The 26970-nt window shown below is 38.7% G+C and overlaps 1 protein-coding gene and 2 non-coding genes across 3 annotated transcripts in view; 2 read left to right on the forward strand and 1 right to left on the reverse strand.

Moving 5' to 3' along the window:
• Dora (zinc finger SWIM domain-containing dorado) overlaps positions 1-26970 on the reverse strand; it is a gene marked incomplete at its 5' end in the record, with an annotated part of 114416 nt that overhangs the window by 66175 nt on the left and 21271 nt on the right. The gene's annotated exons all lie outside the window — the stretch shown is intronic.
• Positions 25396-25466, forward strand: TRNAG-GCC (transfer RNA glycine (anticodon GCC)). The gene has a single exon. It is a non-coding gene; the product is annotated as a tRNA-Gly (tRNA).
• On the forward strand, positions 26753-26823 carry TRNAG-GCC (transfer RNA glycine (anticodon GCC)). The gene has a single exon. It is a non-coding gene; the product is annotated as a tRNA-Gly (tRNA).

The raw sequence follows: 26970 nt of genomic DNA on the forward strand, positions 1-26970 counted from the left end.
CAACATTCCCTCGCTTCGTACCGTGCATCTTGAACGCGTTCGCCGCAACAAGCCCAGTTCTCCCATTGTCCCCATACTCCCCGCGATTAATTCCAATTTTAACCCACTGACGTGTAACAACTGTTATGCGCCAAATAACAGGGCGAGAGACGCGTCTTGTTTATCTCTTAACCCCTTTCTTCTCTATACGTGACAAGTGCCAACTATATTTTGAATCAGATTTTATCGTAACGCTGACGATAAGTTTAACTTTGACTCGCGAGATCGGGTTAAGGTGTGTCACGTGCGATCTTCCAACCATTTCCACTTTGTGCTTTCTAGGTAAACTACATTTTTTACTACCTTTATATTGCCGTTTTTATTACTGCTACTTCTCGTTTAGAAATCCTTTTTGCAATCGTGTCGCCATCGCGTTGTTATCTTTTGTTGGTGCAATTTTTTGTTTGCGAAGCCTTGTATTATTTTTGTCTACTTACTTTTCCTTCTAATTCTTCTTTTACTACCACAAATCCCTTTTTAGGATCCTTGCTTACCTACTCGATTCCTATTAACATACATATTGTCGAAGTAATGGTATAATAATAATTACTAGTATAATAATTAAAGTCCTCCTAAGACCTGGATAAAATAACATCTCCTTTAATCGTAAAAATTCCTCCAACTATCGATTTCGTATAACGATGATAAAAGATACAGACATAATGATAAAATCGAAAGATAAGGGACCAAAACTCGAGACAGTTTCGTTTATTGCTTAAAAATGTCCATTCTTCGAAACGTGCTACGCTTATGGATAACTGGCCTTTTCTCTGTCGAGACCATCATCCTTTCCATCTGTTATTTAGATACAGAAAGGAGGATCCCATGGTGCACGTTTATCCCGTAGCAGGCAGGGAGATAATGATCTTCCACGAGCTGATACGACCGCAGGGTCTGCCTGACTATTCTCGCGTGGTCAAAATATGGATAGCTTGACTCTCCACGCCATACTTATGCTGTATACCTACACGTACGCGGATTATGAAGCACTTCCTGCTCTGTTTTAACCACTTAATGCACACGCCCGTGACGTTATACGGGCACGCTTGACCGGCAGATTTCAGCAAGCCGCACAGTGCAGCGTGCAGTGCACAAAAATCGTATACAATCGCATTTTTCGATTTTGATTTTCTTAAATAACAAATATGTACATAAAATAAATGTAAACGATAATCGCAAAGATACCAAATAGTCTGAAAGATCGATAGACGATTAGTAAAAATCGTTTGTACGTCAAAATCGAATCGCTTGAAAATTAGCCCGCTCTATCGTTGTACCTGCTCGTCAATTCTTGTCAAACGTTTGTTAAGCCTAAAAATATGGAGAATTTGAGCAAAGGTACGTACAATTTCAAAGAGCGATTTAAGAAGAACGGTTCAAACCTTCCTGTAATTTTGATTGTTCCGTGTCAAGAAGCTATTGCGTTACGTTGTTATATAACATTTTTCTGCTACAAACTGCTACGATGCACGTTCTTTATCTCTTTAATGAAATTCATTCGTATTCGCGACTCGGTTGAAGGGTGCATTTCTTTTCTTTTTATTATTATTTAATGTGTACCTTAGAATTTGTCCAGCTGGACATTCGGTAAATTTTTCTAGCTGAGTGTATTTCTGACCTCATTTATTCCAAGCAAATTTTGAAAGTTACACAAAAGCTCTTCGCTAAATGTCGGCACAATATCTGACGAAACAAAAGGGAGGATAAACGATCTCCGCGCGACATTCGCGAAAATATGAAACGATCGTTCCCAGTATCTGTACTATTTATCTTAAACGTCGCCGTCTGTGATTAGACAAAAAAATAAGTATTCAAGATGTTTAAACCGAGCCAGAGAGTAGGGAAAATACTAGCACGTTATATGCAATTTTTTGATCTTTGTCCTGAATTTCAAACGCCACCAGCCGTGCCAATCACAGACATAATCTGTGCGTTAGTCGATCGATCGTTTAATTATTTTATTATTATAAATATAATTTATTACGCTAACGATAAGACATATACGTTGTTTTTGCAACGCTATAATTACCTCATAGTGTAATCAACGATCAGGCAAATTTATTTTAACACCCACGCTTAATTTTTTCAATCTTTCAACAACGTTAAAAATTGGTGAAATAAGAGCTTGAACGTCTTCTAACGATAAATCGCAAAATCAACCGAGCCTCCTTTCTCTGAAGATTTTCCGCCAAGGAATCGATTCATAAATAAGGGTCAAGGAACAAAGGAGGAGCCGTGGCGTTTGTTTTGTCTACGACCATAATCGAGCGTTTCGCACCTGGGGGATTAAAGCGGCCTTGGCGTTTTCCAGCCAGCTGAGGCGATCGAATCGAATTTTCAACGGAGCACGATCAGCTGTCTCACCTATCAGCCCTTACAATTTAATTCTGTTGATTCTCACCGACGTAATCACGATCTCTCTACTACCTGCATCAAACATTCTTTCTTTTTTTATTATTTAATTTGTACTTCACAATTTGTCCAGCTGGACATTCGATCAATTTTTCTAGCGCATCAAATATTGCTGTTATTTTTAATACGATGGTTCGATCGTATGCTTTTATCGACTAATAATATATTGACTAGAATTGCCTTTAGTATTGGCAAGTTAAAGAACTTACGAATAAGACCTAAGAAATGTTAAGAATTTCTGAACACGCGCAACTAAAGGACTAAGATCTTTTTTCTTTTTTTTATTTATTTATTTATTAAAATTTACAATCAATTCTCGCATTGAGAAAAAGATCTAAGCAGAGATTCGTTCGCTACGAATAGCGTAACGTGTACATACATACACGTGTTCGCACATAGAATTTTAATATGTTTTTGCATGTTCTTGCAGCTTTAAATTGCCTAATAAATCAAAATCCACGATACGCTGATAATTATAGATAATAAAAAAGATATATCACAGTCATAAAATGAAACCTTCGGATGAGAAAACCGGCAGTTCGATTTCTATTAAAGGTAATAAAATATTGTATAAAGTCATCTAACTGTCAATAAACCAATATCACAATTTAGTAATTTAATTTAAAACTTCGCCGTAATGCGCACACTACTTATACTCTCATGAACAAAAGGAATTATACGCTTCCGACAGCATATCGTTTCCCTAACGGTCATTCCAATAGCCGATATCTTTCTTCGAACGATTTAGGTGATCGATCGACAGCTATCCACGAAGTGATCTTAATTTCCAGAAGCCGCACGCTTACTCGGTTCTTTCTCTGATACGAGATGATGTGGACGTAAAGAAATATCTCGAATGGGTTTGGCTCGCGTGTAGAAGAACGCTTATATTTTCTGAACCGTATAAATATACCCCTTTGCGGGTTGAACGTCTATTTTATAGAAGCACAGTGTGTGCACGCCCTCGGTAACCAAGGGCTCGATCGTGTGTTGCCGAGCATGAAACGAACTATGAACTAGATTTGTCGCGGTGATGCAGGGAAATTAGCCCGGGAAGACTATAATCCGAACCGATGAACCAAAGCAACCGCCCTCGGTTACAATTATACACTTTATCTCGGTTATTATAGGGCGCTTAAACAATCATGACTTTGGTCACCATGCAATTTTCTTTGGATCATGATTAAATTATAAATGGCTTGATAAAAAGGAAAAAGAAAAAAGTAGTCGAGTCTTAAAGACGATTGACTTCGCGATTACCATGATTTAGTTGGAAATAAATTAATAGTACGATAATCTGATCAAAATTGCCCATGCAATTTTCCTTGGGTCTTGATTAAACATTAAAAACAGATTAAACGACAATAAACTTTGGATTTAACAGTAATTGAGTTGGTCATTTAAATATTATCGAGCTAATGATTAGCTTAATTTAGTTTAAAGCAGTAGAATTATTGGATTGGCAACTAAGTGATTACGGATTTTATCAATACCACCTAATGACAAAATCCGCAATCACTTAGTTACCAATCCAATAGTAATGTAACGAATTTTGCTTAAAATTTGAAATGACACTGTCTTCGGGCCGTAATCAAATTATAATATAAGCGACTCGGTAAAACATAGATTAAACAAATAATTCAGTTCAAAACAGTTAAATTAATAATGAAGTAGTTTGATTGAAACGAAGAATATAACGAGCAATGTTATAATTACCGAGTGCTAAACATTTCATTTGGGAAGGCAACGAGTGGTTAGGGAAATAGTAAACTTTCTGAAACAACGTTATCTCGCCGTTCTTTTCTCTGAAAACAGGAGTAGACCTCGAAAAAAAAAGGGATGGAGAAAAGCTGAACCGTTGGTCCAATGAAAAGAGAAGAGGTTGCGCGCAAGCACATCACGGATTAACTTCCGAAAACCGTTCAACTAGCGAGGGAAACGGAAGTTTCCATTGCTCGCCGGTCGAACGAATGCAAAAGAAATAACGTTAATGGAAGCTTGCGAACTTTCAAGAAACTCGTAAACGAAGGAACTTGAAATCGTTTTTCATTAACCCGTTTCGTGATCAAAAGAGTAGTAGTCTTTTTTATCTAAATCGAGTAACATTATTATATTCTATTATATTCTATTTCTCGATCTTTTAAAAGCACGGGGAAGGGGAAGACGCAGAAGAAATATCGAAGATTATGACCGAAGATACGAAAGATAAACCGAAGAATACAGAAAATTGAAAATACAGGAGATACAATTGAAATTATCGAGAAAGCTGAAAACACGAAAAATACATCGAAGAGGAAACAAAATTGAAGACACGGAAGATACAATATATTATAAAAAGTATAAAAAGTTAAAAACGCGAAAAATACAGAAAATACGTTAAAGATTAAAAAATTTCTTTGTTGGAAGTGAAACAATTTTTCTAATGACCAGACTACGACCGAACCTATAAAGCCTGTCCATAGAACGACGATTAATCGTAAAAATGAATTCGCCAGTCCATTTGTATGATTACTACATTGTTCTTGCTTCGTGGAAAAAGAAAAGGCGAAACGTGAAAACGCCCCGATGCATTTGACTTTGCCTCCGTTTCACCCTCTTCCGACCTTCTATGGTCGGGTTCGAACAACAGCCCCATTGGAAACCACCCCCGAACTCCCATGAGAATCAATCTGTTCGTACTTTGGAACCGCGCTGGCCTCGTCTATCCCAAAATTAAAACGCCAAATCTTCATCCTTATATTTCGTCGAATAATTTCGCGAGTGTTAATCGTAAGATTTCGTTGTTGTTACAACGTTGCTTTTAAAAGAACTTCTTTTTTTTTAAGAAAAGACGTTATTTGATCGGAAGAAGAAACCCCTGCCATCCCTGATCTTCTTATCCTCAGAATCGAAGAAAGATAAAATATTACAAGATGTTAAACTATTACCGTAACTCGGAATAAGGAATTCCAACCGCCCCTAATCTTTATCCTCGCAATTGGAGAAAAATCCAATCACGAGGATCCAGAATACTACGGTAAACTCGTACAAATAATTTCTATTTCTCCTATTAAAATAAGGAACTCCAACCACTGTTCATTTTTATTCTCATAACCAAAGAAAACTCGATTTACGGTACAGGACCAAAATGTTACCATAGCACAGTCCTATCAACGAATAATGCTTTATTTGTTTCTCCTATCGGAGCAAAGAACTTGGACCAAATCTAACAATTCCAATGAAAAATCCAATTGTAACGGGTTAAACAATCGTAGACCGATGTGTAGGCCAAATAATAAACTGCGAGCCGTGGCACAAGCCAGGATCCTCAATATCGTAGTTCTCATCCGTCGCGACGTAGAACAAAGACGAAGCTGGCAACTTCTGCAAGCCAATAACACCCGGTTGCAGCGGTTGCACCCTGCGATTGCACACGCAAGGGAAACCGGTGGGACCGTGTGTGATGGGCTGATCGAAGAACGCGAACACGATGGTGTCGTTCGCGGAAGCCAGCAGCCTACTCGCATTAACGCCCCGGGGATAGAATTCGCTAACTGTGAATCGTTTCGTACATATCTCTGCGGCCGTAGGAGATCGATACGGTCGCCATGGCGACGCGGGTCTTCTCTATAGGGATACAGATACAGGGATACATCTCAATACGAGTACGCGCGGCCTGTGCTTTTCACCCCCTTGCACACCCCGCGCACCCCACTTTTTCCCTTTACCGAACCCCTCGCACGCGTTTCGCCATCCTCCGGAGCTCGCGCCACAAGCCCTCTTCGACTCTTTGTCCTGGGAAAGGTTTTAAATATTCTTCCTGAGTAGGAAAGGATCGTTGATTCGAGCTGCGACCAGAGAACTTGGATCTGGGCAGAGTTCAATTGAAGTTTTAATAAAGAAAAATAACGCGTTTGGAAACAAACGCGTCACAGTTCGACGCGAGAGCTGTTTTGCTTCGACGAGACATCGACTCCTTTGTGCAGGACACTGCGCGAGGTTTATAGCGTCGATAGATCCACGAAGGACAGTATCGTGAGGCCGTTAGGCGACTTGCCTCCGATATGGGCCGTATTGCACGACCTTATTAACTTCACGAACCATAAAGGCCTCTCTCGCGCGCCGGTCCACCATCTACACGTAACATGGTATATTTAGCCTCGCCTAGCTACCCCTCCTGCCTATTAGCCTCGATTTAATTAACAGCCTTCCTATTAAATTAAATTTGTGCAGATGGTGTCGCATATACCTCCTGGCAAACGCGCAGCCCGCCTTCGAAAATTCGCGAAACGTCGGCAGATTATGAAATCGAGCAACGACTCCGTAGAAACGAAATTTTCCAAGAAATTAAAGTCCAAGTATTTCGATATAGATTTTCATGCAAAGGGATAATCATATTAATTTAAATGAAAAATATTCGGGGGTAAGGAGCAGGAACTTTGGAGAGAAGTCGGAATGTTTTCTCAAATATCAAACTGGTCTTTTTAATTTCAGAGGTACAGGAGATTTTACTTCTGAACGAATACGAAATAAACGTTCAGATGTGTTGTAGTAATTATATTTCAAAATATTTGGAAATATAAAGATAGAGAAACTCTGAATGCAAATCGTTTATTATTATTATATAAAATTATATAATATACGTAACAATTACACAATGTATAATAAACGTAATAATTTCAACTTGTATTAATATCTCTTTTAATTTCAAAATTATTATTCAAGTAACGGGCGAATTTTTTTATCGGATTAAATCACGAAATTTTTCTGTAACTAACTTTTTAGAAGATTAGTGGAGTACGTGGTGCTCGAGAAGAAATTTCGAGTTGCAACAGGGGGGAATCGATAACCGCAGAACGAAGGATGGCTTTCGAGCAATCAATTTGGAGGATCGGATCGGACGGCGTGGAAAAACGAGGAACAAGAAATGCGGAGAACGACGAGACCGGGCATCGTTCAACGAGCTTCGATCCGATTGAGAATCCGGTTCGTTTCCTTCGCCTTCCGTCAAGCTCAGTCAAGTTTGCCGAGAATTCATCGGAACAAATCGACGAAGACGGGATAACGCGCTCAAGATGCGAACCGTTCCCAAGGATATACGCCCTTTTCGACTATCGAAATTATCTTTTTTGATCGATGAATACATTTCTTGTGGAAAATTGCAAACCCTCTAATTGAAATATTTGAAAAAGAGATGAATCGTGTTCGAATAATTCTTCGTTCCTCGGGTCGAAGGTACGTTTCTCTCTTTTCTGGATTCTCTGCGGAATTATTATTAAACCATTTTTCTCGAGTCTGTTTTCTTTTATATCACGATATCGTAGAACACAATATAGTATTTTTAATATCGATCATTCGAGGATCAAACGATACTTTCGTAAGGAACACATAATGCGCTAAAATTAGAATCGGTTCTATCGAAAATAGCAATCGATAACAAATATTGATTCATAAGAAATTCACGAAATTCGCCATATTTGAACAAATATGGAATCCTCGTTAAAGCGAAATTAATTCCGCGGAAATTCCTTTCCCTTGTCAGGCACACTATCGCATCTCCATTGAAAGCTCTCAAAGTAGCACGTTGGAGAGCAAGAAACGCCAAAAGCATGATCGATGAAGAAGACATTCGTTAACTGCTCGCGTAGCAGCCCCCAACCAGTACTTCATTTAACAGCAGAACTTTCCATTTCCGTTTTCCGCTCGTTGATCACGGAACTCGTAAGAACGCCACGAAACTTTCTCCTCTCGAGTAAAATCCACGCGCGGTTGCGTTTCCGCTCGTGTCACGGGCGACGTTTACTTTCGATCGACGACTCCTACGCTCTTATATTGCATTCTGAAAAAAAAAAAGAAAAAAGAAAAGAGAAAAGAAAAGAAAAAGTAGGTAAGAAATAGAAATAGAAGAAAAGAAATAATAGGAAGGACTTTTTTAGGTTCGCGTTATTTGTCACCATTAAAGTTGGAGAACAATGGTGGCAGGATTTCTCGGTTTCACGCGTATCCAGATAGCAACCGTTCCACCGGAATGGAACGCATTGTTCGGACACAATCGAATTCCTTTTGAGTTCTGTCGAATGGGCCATTTCCTCTCCCGTTTCCAGTACGCTCGTCGTCCCTCTACGTCGCGAACTCGACGCGCTTTCGTATTTGCTCGCGCGTACTCCGCCCTTCCCTTGTCAAATTAAGCTGATACGTCTAGATGAAAACAGGGAGAATGGCCAGAACTGAGGGCCAAATACGTTGTAGGCAAAAGGTACCTGATGATTCGGGTTGACTCGACGAGCAACGAACAATTTTCGTGGAACGACTGTAAGGAACTGGAGATACGAAAAGGAACTGGAGGTTTTAAGAAACTTGGCGTGTTCTACGAGAAATCGTTTACTTTCTGATGTTTAACTGCTTCGAAATGAATACAAATTCGATGTTTACATCGATACAAAATAGATTCGAGAATCATGTGAGATTTCAAATAGTACACTGTGGTACACAATGCAGTGACAAATGGAAACAAGTTTAAAGGCTAAGTCGTATCGTTCCTTTCAAGGAACCTTTCAATCTTTCAAAAAACCTTTCAACCTTTCAAGAATCACCGCTTCTTTTTGTAACGTATTCACTCGAACCACAACAATGATCCTCAAAGAACTGTTACTCGAGGCTACGCTGAGCACCTGTTCCTGACCTTCAGCTTGGGGACGGTCAGTTCTGTTTTCAGTTACCACTTAGCAGAGATGATCGCTATCTTTACCGAAGATTGTAATTGACTTGTCCAATGTTCTAGGCACGCCCATCTCAAATTTTCATCTTTTCCACACGCATCACCGATGCTTCACTTGCGCTCAGCTTTCCACGCAAGACACACGGTAAAACGACACCGTTCAGTGTACACATTCACCCGCGCATTCAGTCTTCGAAGGCGTTCTTTGTGAAGCATGTAGTTATATTTAGTAGACTTGAAAAGCCTGTGTCAGATTCTATCCAAGTATCCCTATCATCGTAATCGAGATAGGGAATCGGCTGATTCGTGGTGTCGTTACTAATCGAGACGAGAATTTATTATATTATTTACCTTGTTGATGAGTCACACTGCAGACGCGTTTCCCCGCGAACACAACCGAACACGTACGAAGGAACATCGTAATTTTTTGTAAAATGATGTTGTAATTGACGAAAGAATTGAATGGATAATACGTAATGTATAGGCTAGAACAGACGCTTGTTATCAATTTGGTAAAAGAAAACTAGGGCAAAAATTACTGATAACTAATAGCAGGTTTAAACTTCATTCTGGCTGACACTGTACGTCATGATTTGCTTCTATCGTATACGTATTTAATTTTGTGCGAGTTGATCGTGCAAATTCGAACAGCTGAATTTGTCATTTAATCTTGAAAAATGGAATTTGTAAAACTTGCTTGATTAGTGATCGAAGTGATAAATGATATTCCTTTTAAAAATTCCTTTAAAAAGAATCAGAATGTACGTTCTGGCAGCAGTTTCGGTAAGTAAATTGACTTCAAGCTAGCTCTAGATACAGTATCTCGTTACTCTTAACCATGAGAACCTTTTTCAACCTTTTCCCAAAATGCATTCGAAAAAGGAAACCAAGAGGGAAGAATACGCGCGTCGTTGAGCTCAAAAGCTATTCGGCTATGCAGAAATTGATATGCTTTTCAATTTAGAGGCAGAAGAGAGGAGGCTCCCTTCACCCCCTGGGAAATTCAGCAAGGAAATCATCCCTCTGTTATACGAGCAGCTTCAACGACTTATAAAATATGAACAAAAAATTTGATATCACTGCCTAGAAGGAAACAATGTGCAACTATATAAGAAACAAGTTATACGTACAACCGAAAATTCTCTATTTCTCGAACGCTGTTTTGTTAAGTAATCCCCAATTTTTCATCCTTTAATGCATTCGTTAAACAACCACTGGACGTTCACTACGTTCTTTCTGCCTCGTTGCCTCTCACTGCGCTCATTTATGAATCCAACCTATCTCTGTCCTTAATCACTCGCTTTTTCACATATATCTATATCGAATCTTCTACTAATTTTGTTACTTCTTAGATAGATTTCTTTCACTAAAGAGTCGTCTAAGGCAACAGGTCTCTAAACTGACGTAATTCGTAGATTCTAGGATTCGATGAGAAACGTAAAAATTCCAAATGTTTCTTATTTATCGCACAAAACTTTAATCTAGTATCGTTATGGTTCATTTTTTAATTTCCTGTAACGTTAAATTTCGATCAATACCTGTTAGTCGAAATTATACCTTTTAAGGCAGAGAAAAAGCTTCGTTCGTATCACGAGAAGGTTACCGCACAGGAAAAGTAAGATAAAACGAATCGGACCTTTCCGTCTCGTCGCGTCTAGTTTCGAGAAACATCGCTACAGCTCACGTTTCGCTCGCTCGTGAAAAACGTGAATGCTCTTTCCCTCCATAGTCGCGTGCTCGCAGCCGAGCAAGCCGTAAAATGTAAATGCAGAAACAGGAAGCGGTAGCGCGGTGTCTGCTGGAAAACGAAGCAGCCGGTGACTCACGAGAAATCCAAATCACCGTGACTGCGAACCGTGGGACTCCGTAAAGACGATCGTAAACCGGAAGACATCTTTGAACGTTGCTCAAGAAGTCCAATGTATTCTATTCGAAACTTATTCTTCCCATCCCTCGTACCTCATCTACCTGGACCGCGACATTTTGCGCTCTGGGATCTCCTACGAATCGGTTTCGTACAAAATTTTAAGTGAAATCTTTACAAATTGGGACACTCGTGAGATACCAATATGATCCATTGGCATATTGAGATAACATTGACGTTGCAAACTCGTCGAGATTCGAGAAACACGAGAATTTAAATCGGAATATCAAATTTGAGTATTTTAATAATGAAATTAAGAAATGCTCAGAAAGCAGGTATTTTATTTTCACTCTACCGTTGTAATTTGCAAATGAAAAGCAGCCACGACTAGAGGCTTGGGCTTCTTCATAGATGAAAGGAAAACGCGGTGAGTTTTTACGGATAAACGCGTTACCACGACTCGGTATGATGGGACCCTGAGTACACTTCGTAATTCCAAGGAAACGCTCCTTACGGAAACGGAGTGATTCAGGAAAATCCTTGAAAGTTCATCACTGTATTCGGTATTCTTCGTTTATCTAGCGCAAGGAATTACTTATGAATCAAATGCGGCCGCGATTTCCCCAAATGGAAATTCACCGACTAGCTAACACATGTCCTTGAACTAGCTTCGACACTGTTCGATTATTTTATATTAACACTAGAAATATTGAACTGCCCTACATAGTTATATAAAAATAATTACAGAGAAATTACCTATGAAAGTGTTAACAATGCAATTACAAAGAAGTAAAATGCGAAAATCTGTCCGACCAATTATACCACATACCACCTCGTCGCGATACGACATGATAAATATTTATTGCAAATGCCAGTTCACCGCGACGAGTCATTTTTCTAACTACTCTGTAGCCTTGTAACTGGCCCTTAGTCATACCTTCGACACATTTTCTTATACGCCCCTCACCAGTTTTTCTCTTACGTCATATTGCTTCTCTAGAAACTGGTACACAGGAACACCGCCCACTTCTTATAACGTCATGTATCGATCCGAAACAAAAAATGTGAGATTCGCGTGACGAAGCTTGTACCACACGGTAGATCTGGAACAAACCTATTCTCAAAATCTTCGAACGTTACGTGGAAATTCCATCGCTCTGACTTCAATCGATTCAGTTAGAAACGCCTTAAAATATCTCAAAGAAAAGCCACCCATCTATAGAACCGTTTAACCCAAGCTCCCAACGTATCAACCCTACCCTAAATCCATCGTCAACCAACCGAGCCAACTACCACATCAACAACCCCCAATCACCAAGCCACCGCATCGTCTTTTCGGCTACCGTCGATTAACAGAAGCAATCGAATCTCGAGGCCGCAAGATTCCTGGCAGCAATAAACGCGGTGCACACAGAGGATGGCGATCGTGTGCACAGGTGGTGGTTATTTGCAAAATGGCAAAGGCACGCCGAACAGATGGTGGTTTCAGCGGCACAAAAGCGGACCGACATGACCACAACCAGCCTCTGTTCGTGCTGTTTTGCTCGAGGAACGAGACGAAAAAGCGAGAAGCCGCGTCTTGGTGTCCACGGGGCTACAGGCTTCCCGTATTTCCTCGCGACTTCGCGACATCCTGCGTCTCTTTCGGTCTTCTTTTTCAAGCAAAAGCGGTCTCCGGAAGATTGCTATTGACACAGGACACTGGAATCTCATACGTTTCGCTGGGAAACGGTCTCGTACATGTTCCATGGAAAAATAAGACCGACCATGCTCGCCTCTTCAGGGAGAATTTTCAGACGTTCGGGTTGGATCGTCGAGGACGAAACGACGATATCTAGCGAGAAATTCCGTCGTCACTCTCGTACTTCGTCGGATAAACCGGCGAATGTGTTCTCTCACGGACAAACAGCGGGAATGAGGAACGGGACACGATACTCTTCCTCCTCCCTCGTTCCGTTGAAGACCGATGCAACTGGTTTCCACGATCGTGAAACGAGAGTAACCTGTCTATTTACATAGGATCGTCGAGTGTGCTCGGTTTCCAATTTTCCGCGGCAACCGTCCCCTCCTACGACTGTTCTTTGTTTCCTCTGCGCGACGATACTTCAAAATGAGATTCGATCTTCGGTTGCCGTTGTCAATCGTGTCTTCGACCTTCATCTCGAGGATGGTGTTCCGTTTTGATGGGTTTCATGGAAAATTTACGCGTCCCTTGGCAGAGTACAATGAATATATAACGAAAATTGAAGATCACTTCTAGAAAAGAAGCTCATTTTTATCGAATTTTTTCTAAGACCACTTTGTGAAGAAACAGAAAGATCTTAATATTTGCACGAATATTCTTTAAATCTTATTTTCTTTGCTCATCACTGTGCTACTGTTGTATCAGTGTTGCGATACCAAGGTTGTTTATTGCAATTATTTTCCGAATCAATCTCGATACACATAGATAGACTGTAAATACCAAGTAACGTAGAAAATATTCACAAAATAAAATACTCATTTAAAGTTCCATTTTTTTTAACAATATTCGCAAAAAGAAAATAGATGGGTATACGTACATGAACATCCACGTATTATTTGTAACCAACTAAAATTCTAGTAGAAAAATTATACAGCTTAAAATAAATGGTATCGATTTTGCTTCTATACTGAATGATCGCTGTTATGGAGAATAATGGCAGCTATATCGACTACTGGAAATGTTTTTCGGTGTCTTATGTTCCCGATCGATCAAAATAATTTACGATACCGTTGTCGAGATTCTATGGTATTTCAAAGACTAATTTGTGGGACTGCCACGCCGGTATAAATGGATGCCGTGGCCTGGAGTCAACAATTCGAGACTCCTGACCCCGTTCAGAGTTAGACAGTCGCCATGAGTCACCGACAACAGTCACGCTGTATTTGTCATCAGTGCAACTCGACAATGTGCGCGATACTTTCGCAACTTGTCTTTTTTTATCCCAACTGTCCATTATTCGATCGTCAACGGCGATCAAACACCTGGAGTATGACCTCTTTTTCTCGAAAATAAATGTTGCGATGCAGCGCACCTGCTTCTCCTCTCCCGATCGCTTCGCTTACGAAACAACGTCACCGTAAATAAATGTCCCTTTTATTTTCCCTTGTGCAAAAACGTTACGTGGTTGAAACGACCTTCTGTTGGATTTAACAGGGTTTATACGATGCAACAGAATGCAACGTAAACTACTTATGATATTTATTGTACGAAATTAACCTCTGTTTCTAGACTTTGTAGTAATCGATTTGAAGTGAATGTATATGGTAAATGTGATTCAATAATGAAAAATATTTTACTAATTTTAATTAATTCAATTAATTAATTTCATTAATGTACACGTTTAACGTTCCTTTGCTGGTAAAATTACAAATTCGCGTAAATATCCACAGTCTACTTATGATAATGCGGTAAAAGTTCCATTATATTCGAATTAAAAAATAAATACGGTCGTTTAAATTAAAAGAATTTGTACTTTAAAAGAACATCACGACATTTGCACGGCATGTGTGTCCACTAAATCAAAATTTCCGTCTCAAATTTCATAACGAATAAAAATTGCATCGTAACGTGTTCAGTTATTACAGGGGCCATTATTTACAAAGTTGTTTGCAAACTTCTTTTCGAGATTCCGGCAAAGCTTTGCAAAGTTCGTAGTTGCAAGAGGAGCGGACGAGGTCGTAAATATCCACGTCTGGCATTTCAACAAACAACGTAACATGCAACACTCGGTGGAAACAAGCAAATGCCTCTCCTCCGCCTCTCGCCAGCACCATAATTAAAATATTTTTATTTCCCGGCGGAGTCTGGCCGGCAAACAGCTCTTAAAATTTATGCCTCGCTCGTATTCCGGTTTTCCTTGGTCTACGGCCACTGGTGTATGGTAAGACGAGCGACAGCACGTAATGCCGCTTAAAAACATAAGACAAATTTGTAAATTCACGCGAACCGAGTCCTCGCGGAGGAGCGGAGACGTTAAGTTTAACAAACTCGCCTGTTTTCCGGGAATCGGCGCTGTAATATTTGCAAATTTACGTAGGTGCCATTAAGTCACGTTGTTCGAAAAAAAGTATCGAAATCTCGTAGCATATAAGAAATTACGACAAATTTTTAGAGAAGATTGATTTTCTTAAGAAATTCCTAGCATCGTAAAATGGAATTTTCTTAGACGGGATAATGGACGCTAATGGAAAAGTGTGATGCTATTATGTCACTATTTTCGAAGGGAAGAATCGAAATTTAGCATCGTATCAGAAATTATCGCGGGTTTTTAAGGAAGATTGATTTCCTGTAAAGATTAGAAAGATAAGGTTCTTCGCATTGCAAAATGAAGTTTTCTTAGACAACTTAACGAACTCCAATGCGGAAATGGCTCTTTAGTAGGCGAACTGGGTTAACCCAAGTTCATACAACTGGACTGGAGCAAAATTTCAACCTCGACCTTTTTCTCCAGTACTTTTATTTTTCCTGGGAAAAATTTCAAAGAACTGACTTAACGAACAATTGTATAATATAGCAGGAACGTTGTTAGATATCCCGGAATTCTATGAATTTCTTTGAAAGCATAGAACAATTGAAAGGTCAAACTTGAACACGCAAACGTATAATCTGCTAGATTACATAGAATTAGCTTTGAGTTACAATAAAAATTCTCCATATAATAAGTTTCCCAAATAATACTTTAAGAACATTAAAAGTCCGTATCAAAACACGAGAATTCACAAAATCTTCCGGCCACCATCATAGTCCTCTAGCAATCCTGTTATTTCCATCCAAATACTCAAGATCTCGGTCACGCAGGAACCCGGAGCCATTTATATCTCGCGTTAAAGCTACACTTGGCCCACTTTTCATCCGGGACGATAACATCGGCCTAGGCTAAAGTGATCGAGAATAACCCAGACCTGACCTCGACCTTCTAATAGACGAAAAGCTTAGCAGCTGTGTGTTACGATTCTCCTCTTTACGAGTTCACGTTTCACGTTTGCGAATAGTTGTCAGGTTGATAAAGGGATAAAGAGGCATTTGTGTGGTAAAATTTACGAGAAGGCTGAGTGGACGAGGGGAAAGGCACCTGCCGTCCTCGTTGGCGGTGTTGTAATCTTGTCGAGCGTGGCCGATTCACGCCTCGGTCGTTACCATTGTTATTGCTGTAGGTCGGAACGGATCGTCTCATATAGACGAATATCCAACAGCAGGTCTCGTTCGATTCTATAGGCGAAAGTGCAGCAAACAATGGCGCTTTCCAGGCCAAATTAACTCATCCTAGCTACGTGTTTCAACAGGTTAAGGCAACGATCGATGGCTCTTCCAAAATGGGGACCTTTCGAATAAAACCCACCAGAAAGGCTAATCTGCACTGGCAAAAGATATTATTGGATAAAATCTGATCTGAAGAAAATTTTTCTAATGTTTTTTTAATGCGATAGACGAAGAAAGTATTTGGCTGTTCTTTCGAAATATCACCTGTTTAGATCGATGGATACCATCGAGGTTGGAATTATTGTCGTCAGCGATTTTTGAATTTTTTAAGATCTCTAGCGGAGTAGTTCAAACAGAAGTATCGGATCTTTTATCAAGCTTAAACACTGCAAGCGAGATACGATAAAATGAAACTGTTACAAAAATAGTAAGTTTAACTATTCGATTTTGCACGTTCCCAATCAAAGTTTTCTCCATTGCATCGCGTATCTGGCATCTGCCGATAAATTGAACATTTTTATGTTACGCGACACAGTATATTTTACGACGTCGTACAAACGCGAGGAGGTTTATCTACGAGCATATTGATCTTAGATAGCCTTAAACTATGTCAAATATGTAGACTGTAGGCTTGCAGTGCTACTTCGAATTTGGTTCACGTGGACTGACGTCAGTGAGCCTCTGTTACGAGGCAGACTTTTTTTTTTAATAATGTTTATTAAGCCAAGGATACAATTTTCGTTACATTTTGATATTCAAATAAACTGTGAATTTTGGTAATGGTGTGCTAGGCAAAAGTACCGATACGCGACGGTACGACGTAGCCATACTATATTATGTGTCGGTGTTTTACAATTTTTTTGTGATTTTTGTCTATTCTTTGGATTTAAGCCGCTGGGGGGCGGAGCTTTTATGTAATTTTGTTCTTGCTTGATTTTTTTTTGTCCTGAAACTTGGTCGCAAAACAGGACTTATCGGTAATTTACATTTTGGCGCTGAATGCCTTTGGAGGGGATAATAGGGAGGGGGCGGGGGAGGGGGATGTCAAATAGGTTTATTTACAATATTTACATATTATTTACAATTACACCTGTGTTGTGCGGTGTCAGAGATGTGTTCTGTCGGTTTACTGGTTTTCTCTCTTGTTTTATTTTGGATTTGAAATCCACCAATATTTCTTTGTGTTTTTTCTGTGTTTGTCTTTAGCGTCTTTCAGAGGGAGGGCCATGTTGTATCTCCACCTAGTGTCTGCGGTTTGTCCGTTTAAGTTTTCTTCGTAGAATATGGTTTTGGTTCCTATTTTTCTTTTTATGTGGTATATTACTGGGATGTTATTTTGATCCTGGAGGTAGTTTTTTTCGTCTAAGTAGATGAACGCTTCTGGTGGGATGTAGCCTGTTGCCAGAGTGTTTTTGTAGTATGAGTCATTTGGGAGTAGGCAACTGAAGATTAGGCTGTTTTCTTGAATTTTTGCAGCTTGTGCGAAGTGGTTTCTTGTTACTTTTAATATGTGACAGTCTATGCGGTGAATGTTGGCTAGGTCGTATATTGTTTTGTTTTTAACATATTTTTTGAATCCGCTGTGTTCGGATCTGTAAGTATTCAGGCAAGCTCTGATGCATTTCCTTTCGAATCTGCGAATTTTTTCCATTTGGGAGGCTGATATGTTGTACCAGATTGGGCAGCCGTATGTTATAATAGGTCTGATTAGTGCTTGATAGCACAGTATTTTTACTTGACTGTTGAGATGTTTAGAGTAAAATAATCTTTTTACTCTCCAAAATGCTTTGCTGGCTTTGGAGAGTTGGATTTGAATGTGCTGCTTGTAGCTTAGTTTATCGTCTATGTTTATACCTAGGTATTTAACGCAGTTTTTATGCGGTATGGGTTCCCCTTCGTTTGCTTTTTCCCTAAGCTGAAATTTTTTGCAGTGTTCCCTTTCTATTGGACCGATTTTGCTTGACTTGGGTCTAAATAGTATTGTCTCACATTTGTTTGTGTTTATTTTTAGCTTCCATGTGTTGTAATAATCGTTAATTTTTTCAAAGAGTTCTTGTAATTCTGTTTTTATTCTCATGGTTTTGTGGCCTGTTACGTAGATGATTAGGTCATCTGCGAAGGCTATGGAGCGTTTATGGGTGGATGTATTGAGATTAAAGAGGTTTAGTAAGTCACTATTGTAAATATTGAAAAGTAGCGGGGAGTTTACTGTGCCTTGTTGCAGACCGTTTTTTATGGAGAATTCTTTGCTGGATGTGTGTGATCCTTCAGTCATTACGAAAGTTCTGCTTGTGATCATGTCCCAAACTATTTTAATTAGGTATTTGGGAAAATTTTTCTTGATTAATTTGTATATGAGACCTGGGATCCAGACTGTGTCGAAGGCTTTTTCGAGGTCTATTAGGCAGGCGGCTACTCGTTGTTTTGCGTTTAGCGCCCAGCAGATGTCCGACGTAAGTTTGTTTATTGCGTGAATTGTGGAGTGTTTGTGTCGGAAGCCAAATTGATTTTCTGGGATTATGTCATTTTTTGAGCAGAAGGAGGTGAGGGGGTTGTTTATGGTTATTTCAAATACCTTGCTTATGTTGGGGAGGAGACTTATGGGTCGTAGGTTTGCGGGTGATGAGCCGTCTTTATCTTTTTTTGTTATCGCTATCAGTTTGGCTTTTTTCCATTTTTTGGGGAAATATGTGTTGTTTAGTGCATTGTTGAAGAGTACTGTGTAGTACCATTTTATTTTGTTCGGTAGGTGCTTGAGTAGGATGTTTGGGATGCCGTCGAAGCCGGAGGATTTTTTGTTGTTTAGTTTGGAGAATATTTTGTTTAGTTGATTGTAGTTTGTGAAGTAGTTTATTTCTGGTTCCGGTTGTTTGGGGTTGTCTGCGGTGTTTTCGTTTGAGAATGTGCTGACTGTTTTGTTTAGCGTTATGTCTTGTTCCATTTCGTTTCTGAGTTTGTATGTTTCGGCGGTGATAATTCTGTTTAGTTGTTCACGGCCCATGTGTTCGTTTTGTGTGTGTGTTTTGGAAAAGTGGGTGCCGATAATGTCTAGTTTTTCTGTTGATTTGGCTATTATGAAGTTACCCTCGGTGTCTCTGGTGGTGTTGCGTATCGATAAACCTGCTTCTTGGATGAGGGAAGCTTTTTCTGGGGGCAATTTGAGAGGTGGGATGGGGTTTTGTCCTTTTGGCCTGAAGATTTGATTTATTTGTGGAAACATGTTGGCTGTGTCGTTTTTGGAGATGTTTTTTATTTTGTTTGTCCAGTGATGGTTTATGGAGCTTGCGAATTCTTGTTTCAGTTGTGTTTTTATTTCGTATAGAAGGTACTTTAGAAATTCTAATTCTTCTCTTTTGTTATAAGAATAGTTGAATTTTATATTGTTTACTTTGGAGAGTATGTAGCTTTTGTCTCGTTGTAGTTCTTTTATTTTGTTGTTGGTATAGGGCTTGCATGAATTTTCTTGTTTTACGATTGGCACGGATTTTTGGAGAGCGATTTGTGTATGTTTTTCTATTTCTTCTAGGAATGAGTCGATTTGACTGTTAGTTAGATTGGCGTTGTTGTAGATCTTTAGGTCGCAGTTCTGTTCGAGTATGTTTTGGAATTTTTTCCAATCGGTCTTTTTGTAATTGTGCCTGGGTGGTTACGAGGCAGACTGTTTCGTTTAAAAGTGACTACACACACGCTTTTCGTTTCTATAGAGGCTAGAACGTCATGTGATTCTACCTGAACGTTCACCGATCGAAGATGATCCCGTTTCACGAGGATGTTTTGCGTACTTAACGTGGTTTCCGGCTAAAAAGCACCGCTACCTTGTTTACAATCAACGCAGTCTCGGGAACGATTAATTACGACAGACGACTTAGAACAACGAAAAACTGAATTACCCGCTGTTACTCGAAATGCATCAGCCATGGGAGGATTTATAACACGAGCCTGCAGCAAAACAAGATACGTTTAAATACTTGACGGCCCTGATCTCATATCTTCTTCCTCGCTTGCCTTGTTTGGAGAGAATTTTATCTTTAAAACCATTAACGTTAGAACAATGGTCAAAGTATAAAACTTACGCTGAACAAAAATTAAAACGAAGATTATACAGCCGGGAAAAATTTGGGATCGCTTTTCCAATTACATCTACCTACATGATATCGAATATTGTGTCAAATTGAAATTTCGTCGCATTTAAATAAAAGCAAATAAAAATTTCGCCGAATAAACATTTCATCAAGTGTAAATTTTGTCGAAGCTTACGATTGAATTTGAGTTTGGTTTTAGATTCCTAACTATTCGGTTGACAACTAAGTGATTGCGGATTATGTCAATACCACCTAATGACAAAATCCGTAATCACTAAGTTGCCAAGCCAATATTTTAGTCCAAATACTTCGAGATTAGTCCTCATCGGCTATGACCTATATCCGAATGAATGACTATTTTGAATGGACATCGTGGGTGGACAGGAGCAACTAGAGCTCGAAGCAGCTCTTCTCTTATAAATAAAACCAATTACTCGGTGGCAATTCATCAACAGCATCCGTTGACAGCGTAGGGCGGGATTAATATCGAGGGGATGACGTTCCAAGATTAATACCAGTCCGCGTGTTTTCGTCCCGTGGGAGTTCGGGGTTATGAAGTTCTCGAAATACCGCGGAAAAAGGAAGAACGCTTTCTCGCAGATCTATTTCACCACCCATTCTCTTTATTCTTCCACTTACGTTAGTTTCTCTTAGGTACTCCGTTGATATACCTCTTCTTCAATTTACTTATCCCTGACTAAGTCGAATGTATATTATCGGAGACAAATATTGACAATGCAATATGATCTCATTGATCGTTTGTATTGATATTTTCGGTCGAATATAGGTTCGTGTACTTGCACGACTAGCTACTAAGTGGTAAAGTATACATTTTTAATAAATGATCGTGGAACTTTGTTGATGACATAAGTAAAAAATATAGTAATACGCGAATAAATACATTAGAAAACATTTATATAAATAAACGAGAGGCATTATCCTTTTTGTAATTCTGCTACTTCCCCGACAAAAATTTCTTAACTTAAAAAATAACTAATAATAATAACTTAAAAAATATCAATTCTACAGGGGCTTTTTAAAAATTACAGTTTTTGAGATACTAAATACAAGTTTTATTTTAATATAATTTCCCGTGACACAAAAGTGATGGAATTATAAATGATCATAACGCGTATAAATATGCCATTTTACGCAATAAGAACAGAAACATAATGTAAATTTTGTATTCGATTAAAATAAATTTGAAGTTCTTTTTATTCGTGCCACTATCAAAGCCAAGCAGCGATATAATGCAAGAAAACGATAAAACGGGACGGCTTATCGTTGCATGTTTAAACGCGGAAGCGAAAACTCGCAGAAGAGGATCGAAGGTGGGGTGGTAGGTTGTTTATTATTTTAGCCACGTACTTTCTCGCCGTTTTCCCGACGTAGCGGTGAAAAAACTCTCGAGAGTACGCGGCTGGTGACGATTCTCGATGCCGTGAGAGTCGTCGCACCTGCACCATCATCGATCTAGTAGAGTTTTCACGTTCGAACGTAGGGCAATCATTTATTCATAGAGGGATATAGGTACACCAGCAATTGTTACCAACAGTTGCCTATACGCTTCTAGTAGGGAAATTACCGGTCGTTTTTCTCCCTCAGAATTTCGTTTTCTCCTCTAACTGACGAATAAAATAGCGGTTTAAATTACAGGCGATAAACAATACCGTTAAAAGTATCGTAAGAATGGAGAAAATTTGTTAATGCAAATTACACGATGAAGGATGGATTGTTAACTTCAGTTTGAACACCGTAGAGGAAAAATAGGTGATATATTTTTACTGAGGAAGATCTTTTAAATTCAATGCACTGCGACATATCCAATTCTATATATTACTAGGTCTCTTTCTTTATTTGATTCTAAAATCCAATATTATATAAATTTCTGACACACTCTTGAATTCAAGAATACCGATTGTCAATTATTTACAAGTTTTCACAGGTCTGTCGTGTATTTTCGATTCAACTCTAGTCTTCGATAAAATCTAAACACGAAATGTCTGATATTTTTCGACGAACACAAATCTCCCTTTTACATCTTCTGTATGTACGTGCTGTATTTCTAAAGCACACGACTCGACCATTTTTATGCTTTGTGCAAGTACACAACATTCCTTTGTTCATATTACTCATAGGTTTTTATATCCTAACAAAAACAAAACTTGATGTTATCGATAAGAATCCTATCAATTTCATCTAGAAACGCGTGTAGTTCGCGCTGGCATGCGATGCAAGAAACGCAGAAACTGGAACGGACAAGTGGGAACCGGGAAGGATCGCGTTTAATTGATTCCATTAGCCGGCGGATTACCGTTCGATCTGCGATTCGTCGCTTTTTCAGCCCTCACAGCAGTCAGAACGTACGAGGACTGTTCGTTTCCTGCATGGCTGTGCACGTATATAGCGCACACGAACCAACAACATATGGTTCAATTATTTTCTAACGCCACACTTGTACCACAGTTCCGGACCAGCTACCTCTCGTTTCGCGAAACCTTCCATCGAAATCACGCTCTGTCTCAGTAAAAAATAGTCATCTGTGTAATTGAAACATCGCAAAAAAAAATCTCACAGATGGAGAAAAATTTATTTTAATCGGTCGATGATAACATATTTATATACCAATTACGGGTTAAACATAAAATTAATGTAACCGTCGTTGGATATTTATTCTATAGCAGCAACATAATGAACCGAATGAAAAAACTTTGTATCTCTGAGCGATAATAAAATTAATTTAAAAATTGACCCAGCTTTCGCCGTTCGAGGGTTACTTTTCGCGAATGTTCAATTTGATTATCGCGATTGCAACACGTAAAGTTGTTATATGAATGATATGAATTTCAACGAGGTCGAGTTACTTCGCCATTAGTAATGACAACTGGCTCTCGCTGGCGTAAATTCGATGCATGTAATTAGGGCGAACGAAGGATAGTCTCTAGCCATGTATTGGCTACATCTGCTGGTTAGATCCTACGAATCGATAGCTAGCTGTTCCGAGTTTATTCGTCACCTGGGATCGTGTTTCTGGAAGGATTATTGGGACTGTGGAATTAATATCTGCACTTTGTATCTCCATCTAAAGTTTTGATAGAATTTCGAGTGTTATCGCAATAATTATTATCAAATCTCTCGTATCTCTAACTCAAACAGATATTTCATGTTTATTACATTCTAATAATAATAATAATAACTCTCACAGTTAAACGAAGAGCTATATATTTGAACTCAGCTATATATTTGAAACGAACATAGCAAACCAATTTATTTCGATTAATCTCGTCTGATTAATCGACTGGAATAATCCCGAATAATCCAGAAATATTTAATCGTTCTGCTGACAGAACTAATAGCGCGACCAACTTCCTCGATGGAAAATTCGATGAATTTTGTATCGGATTACAAGACGGCTTAATCGAGCCTCTTCATTGTTCGTCGAGCCGGCAATTACGTCGAGCCCTGTGAAACTCGAATAGCAATAGAATCGCGAATAATTCCACCGCGTTCGAAATTATCCGTAGTATAGTTTTGCCCGAGCGATATTAGATTTTCGAGACGCTAAATGGAACGCTGATGAAAAATGTGGACGAATAATCGATAAGTGACTCTCGAGATCGAAGATCAAATTCCGAGCCCCCCCCCCCAATGCTGTAGATCGGAAGTTGGAATTTCAGAAGCCTCGTGTCTGAATACGACCGGTTTTTTGTTCCGTTTAAAACATTTAAATCGACCGTGCGGTCGAGGTACACTGCAAAAGCCATTTGCAAACCGATTCCCCGTCGGACGACGGGTTAGCTTCCCATCCTGAAATGAAAATGTGCGAGACTTTCTTTTTTTTTTTTTTTTTTTTTTTTGTAACCTGGATCAAATTTTAAAGACTGAATCGGTCCCGACGAGCAGATGTTTTTAATGGATTGAGCAAATAGAATCGTAAAATAATTTGTCTTAAAAATATTACGTTTCTTATATCATTTTTTACTCAATTGCGTTGCACTATCATCGAAAAGTTTTTAAAAGTCGGAAAGTTTAATTTAAAATATTTTGTTCCATACTTAATTAATTAAAAACGTTTAATTAATACTTCACATTCAATCAGAATGTAACTTGCAAAAAAATTTTTAAACAAGATACTATTCAAATCTTGGAAGAATGATGATTTATTTTTCCAGTTTTACAACAGGTAGCGCTGCCCAGTGTACCGAAATTAATTTAAGGATCCAAAGACAGCTGTAAGATTAAAAAAGCAAATATGCAATAAACGCGCGAGCCATGTTCCTCTGTTAAAATAATAAAGGAAATATAAAAAAAGGAAGAAGCGAGACGGCTTTCATTTATTACCAAAAAGCTGACCACCGTTGGCGATACTGTTCGACGAGCAAAAAAAAAGGCTCCGAAAAATGTAGACGTGTCCCCGTGCAACGTCGCATAGCCTGTTTTTAACGATCCTGCGCGATACGAAGAGGTTAACAAACTTTTGTTCCTTTATCGCGGTTGCGTGTGTATATGGCGTTGTCCGTTTGCCCAGCAGGAGCAAACCGCCGTGTCGACGCGTTCGTAGAAAAGAAAAATAACAACGTCCGAATCGTCCGGTAATCGCAGACGTACGGAAAAAGAAAAAAAAAAGAAAAGCGAGGGTACGCTGGACGAACGAAGCGGAATGAAAGAGGAAAAAAAAGAATAACTAGGGTCAGATGGAGTTAGGGTGAATGGCTTTAGGAGAATTTTCATGAGTGTCGTTGTTAGAAAGTATATTAGTTTTACTCTGTTCACCTCTTTGTTAGAAACTTTTTTAGTAGTGGCTTTGATTATTGGAATTTTAGGTGACATAATACATGGTGACTAAAAATGAAATAATAAGTTAAAAATATAGATAGATAGATAGATAGATAATACGAGATATTAATAATTCAGATAAACAGAAAACTTATCTATTTTAATTAACAAATTAATAACAGATCTGTATAGAATTGAATATAAACTAGACAGAATAAATAAAGTAATAATATTGAAAATAGTAAAATATGTAGGACACTATATTCCAAAAAACTTACTATAAGAAAACAGTATCTCAACAGCATCGGTGGTTCAGTGGTAGAATGCTCGCCTGCCACGCGGGCGGCCCGGGTTCGATTCCCGGCCGATGCAATGTTCTTTTTTTTTTTATTATACATATTTTTCAGTATAGAAATATCATAACGTATCGATCTTCATAGATGAATAATTTTTCATTTAAAAAGAAAAAGATAATATATTCTTTTAACCAAAATAACCCATCTTCGCTTAGCTCCCCATTCTCGCATGTGCATCGATGACTCAATGTACACATATACAATATACAATTACTCAGCTGCCTGCGGGCAGGCCTGGATTCGGACTCCCGGGATTCGACCTTGAACCATCGAGCGGGTGGACCTTACAACCGAACAATACTTATACCATACAATCCTGTCGTCTAGAGTTATAGTACCAACTACAATGGTGATAATGAATTCTTTTAAATTATTTGGTGTGCACAATACGTGTACATAATTATGCATATTTTACAATCCATTATGCAATATATAATGGCAAATTTTTCAATTATAAATGTCGAATAATTTAAAAACTGTTTCCGATAATTATAGTAGACAAAAAGGCACGAGAATTAAATCGAGAATCAAAATTTAATTGGCAAGTTACAATTTTATACTCTTCGTTAAAGCAGCGTCTTAGTCTGTTATCATTTTTGCTCTTTGTAGGTAGATATGAAAGCCTCTTAATTGTACGAACGATGATACACCAATATAGTGCAAAAATCAGAAAGCATAATGTGCCGCGCTTTATACATTTGAATATGCAAGTGATGTACGCATTAACGTGCCTGCTCCTCTGTTTTACCCTAAGCTCATAATACTAGGATATGAAGAGGGGAGCACGATCCACGAGCCCTCGCAGACTTAACGACAGATATGACTACCAGAACGAATATCTTGAGACTCATTGGGGCATCTGGCACTCAGAATCCCACCTACATTTCCGAAGACGAATAAACTTTGGATTGTCTATTAGAGCACACATCAATATTCAATTTACAAACAGAAGAAATGTTTTCAAAGACGAGTATTTAGGCGTTAACAGACCCTTTCTCATCTTGTACTTAAAACTGAAAGATCATACTTCATCTATTGTTAATCAAATCACTTATTAGATATAGATAAACATCGTTCTAATCTGGTGAAAAACAAGATTATCAATAATGGAAAAACTAAAAAAGTTCGAAAGAATTTCTTTTCGTGTCTCTTTATACATTTGGAAAGAAAGTGAAAATGAATATTACATAAGTAACAAAATAAAAAAAAATTAAATTTTAAATGTATTTCTTAATTTAGAAAAATACTATGCAATCTGTACTCTGCAAATCTATACTCTACAAAATCCCTTTATTCATATAAGCATCGGTGGTTCAGTGGTAGAATGCTCGCCTGCCACGCGGGCGGCCCGGGTTCGATTCCCGGCCGATGCAAAGTTCTTTTTATTTTACATATTATTTTTAACGCAAATATACATTAGAGCACATCGATTTTCAGATCGAAATTATCTTTTAAAATAATGAAACAAAATATATCTCCTATTTTTAACCACCATCTGAAATGTAGGTTACGTAACGTAA

Source organism: Bombus flavifrons, chromosome 7 (genome assembly GCF_040668555.2).
Source record: "Bombus flavifrons isolate JBK064 chromosome 7, iyBomFlav1_principal, whole genome shotgun sequence".
Taxonomy (NCBI): Eukaryota; Metazoa; Arthropoda; class Insecta; order Hymenoptera; family Apidae; genus Bombus; species Bombus flavifrons.